Genomic DNA, 3003 nt, shown 5'->3' with positions numbered 1-3003 from the left:
AGAAAAAGGAAAAGGAAAAGGAAAAGGAAGAAAGAAAGAGAAAAAGAAAGAGTGAAAGAGAAAGAGAGAAGGAAAGAAGGGAAGAAAGAAAAAGAAGGAAGGAAGAAAAGCATGGTTTGTCTCTATTCTCTCACCACGGGAATGGGAAGGAAATTGTGAATGGAGGGGAGGAGGCCAAGGTGGCGTAGAGCCGCAGACACGCGGCCAAGCAGCAGCCGAGACAAAAGAAAACGTCTTCGCTTGTTTTGCTGTGCCGCGGGGAATCCACGTGGCATTGCGGGAAGGCGGGGAGAGCGGGATGGGGAGAAAATCCTGCAGGAAGGCTTCGTGTGGTGTGGGAGGCACAGCCCCACTGCCTTCAGTGCCCATCCCATCCGCCAGCGGCTCTGCTGGGAGTTGTGGGGGTCGGCAGTGAGGCCACGGCGATGCTGCCCAACTTTGGGTCATCCCAGTGTGGCGGGGACCCCCTGCCACCACTGCCACCCCCAGACCCCACTGCACTCTGTCCTCACTCCCCCTTTCCCACCTCTCCTCAATCTGTCTCCCAGCCAGCAGCCCTCCTGCGTTTCCCCTCTGTGCTCAGCATTATCTGTCCCACGGTTATCTCCATCGCTGCCTTTCCTCTCCTGTTTGTCAGCTTTCCCTTTTCTATCCCCCTCCCTCATTCCCCACTTGTTTTCCCTCTCTCTGCTTTATAGGAGGGCTCTGCAGAGCGGGGATGAACACCCTGAGGCTTGTGCCCCCATTCACACAGATGAGAAATGCAGCCCAAGAGATGCCACCAGCACTTGGGCAAGAAAGACACCGGCACCATCCCAGTGCCGTGGGGTAGGATGGGGCAGAGCCTGCAACTCAGTACCCAACGGCATCCTGAGCACCACTCTGCGAGAAAACCCATTTCTCCCTTATTTCTCCCAAACTGAGCCCTGAGGAAATGCGGAGGACGGGCGGCTGTCCCTGCACGCAGCAGCTGGCGGGTGGCTCGGGGCCGCTCAGGTGGCCGCATCCCGCTATGTAGGTCAGGCCGGGGGGGCGCGGGGGCTCCAGCCCGGGGCCGCCCTCCCGCGGGCAGCGGTGCCAGCTTGGATTAAACCCCTGGATGCTCCCAGCCAGCGGGAGGGCGGTGCGATGCTGCAGCCACCGAACTGCTCCCGGGGGCGAAGAGCTGAAAAGTCGGAGCATTGCCTCAAATAGATGAGTTTTGCCCCATCTCTGCGTCCTGACCCTTCTGCTCTGCATAAACGAAGGAGTCCTAACGAGCAGCAGAGGTGGGATCCAACCTGAGCAGTTTGGGCAGGGGGCTCACATTGTGCACTGCACGTATAAATACACATATAACGCCTGTGTGCAGGATGGCATCCAGTATCTATGCATACAACACATATATACATGTGTAATCTCGTTTTTTTCTTGTTTCAGATGGGAAGCAGATTGCCAACACAATTAAAAGTTTCACCAAAAGTGACCCCGTTCCAAAGATCCCTATTTTTAAGAGCCGCTCATCCAAGTTTTCTCATTCAGAAAGCGCCCGGAGGCATCTCTGAGCTCCTGCAGGTTTTCCCCAATTTTTTCTTTTCCTTCCTGAGCAAGAAAAAGAGAAGAAAAAAATACATATTTTCCTTATGGAGATGAATATCCGTAGAAAAATATTCCTGGGATTTTTTTCCCTGCTCAGATCCCTGAGTGCTGTGTTCCCAACTTGGCACCATCACCCGGCTTAGAAGCTGTGTGCAGGGCTGCAAGCAAGGAACACAGGGATGGGAAAACCTTTAATTCTCAGTTTAAAAAACAATAATAATTTCCTGGATGCAGACATCGGGGGCACATTCCATTTTCTATTATTTTTCCTTTTAAGCACAAAATATGGGGCAGAAATCCCCACACGCAGCAGTTGGGTATCAGCAGCACCTCACGGCCCAGAGCCAACGCATGGAAAAGAAAAACCACTCGAGAGCACCTTGAGGATCTGAAGGGCTTAAAACACAGCCCAGCACAGGGGGAATGGATTTGGGAACAATTTCCCACCACACCCATCAGACACTGAAACCCCAAAGCGACGCACGGCCCGCTTTTGGGCGGCCATCCCTACGTGACCACAGGGATTTTTGGGGACGGATGCGCAGCCGTCGCGCTCGAGCCATAGGGACGGACAGACGGATGGAGTCCCAAGGACAGACAGAACCCTGAGAACGGGGTGGTGAGGGCACATCTCGGCAGCGGCATTTCATTAGGATGCACGAGCGGTGCTGTGGGTGCACCAGCGGAGGGGGAAGGGTTAAGGGGCGGCGGGAGAGAGGGGCGAGAAGAAAGCCGAGAAAAGAGGGACCTCGTAGCACCGGCGGGCTTGATGGCTTAATTACCATATTCAAATCTAATTAATTCCCCTTTGCATAAAAAGGCCACGGCGGGCGTGGGACCAGCCTTGCAGATGGCGTCTCATGCTCAGCACCATTTTGGGGCCGCCGGCCATCTTAGAGCGAGGCGGAGGGCGGTTCGCCCGCGGCGCCGAGCAGCTGCTGGGGGCACCGCCGGGCACGAGGACGGCACCGAGGGGCCCCGGCCGCCCCCACCCCATCACTGACAGCGGGATGGGGAGAAGGGGCATTGGAATAAAGGGATGGAGGAAAAAGGGATGGGAGGGGGCAGAGCTGCGATGGCGTGATGAGGTGGGCAGAGTGCTTGGGGTCCGCACGGGACGGTGCCGGCAGATGTGGGTTTCGCCACCCCGAGCACATCTCCCTGGGACCGTCGCCCCAAATGCAGCTTTTAGAGAGGGAAAACGAGGGATAACACTGCTCACTCCCTCAACGTGCAGCTGGGGGTGAGCAGAAGGGAGCACCCAAATCCCGCAATGGAGATGAGGGAGAAGAAACCCCTCTGGGAGTGTGGGTGACCCACAGCGCCTGTGCCACGCAGCCCTGGGGAAGGTGCGAGTTGTTTTCCTGCTCTGCTGTCATGTGCAAAGCACTGAGCTGCAGGGGCTGCAGGGTTTTCCCTTGACTA

This window comes from Meleagris gallopavo, chromosome 30 (assembly GCF_000146605.3).
Source record: "Meleagris gallopavo isolate NT-WF06-2002-E0010 breed Aviagen turkey brand Nicholas breeding stock chromosome 30, Turkey_5.1, whole genome shotgun sequence".
Classification (NCBI taxonomy): Eukaryota; Metazoa; Chordata; class Aves; order Galliformes; family Phasianidae; genus Meleagris; species Meleagris gallopavo.
This window is presented reverse-complemented; position numbering follows the sequence as displayed.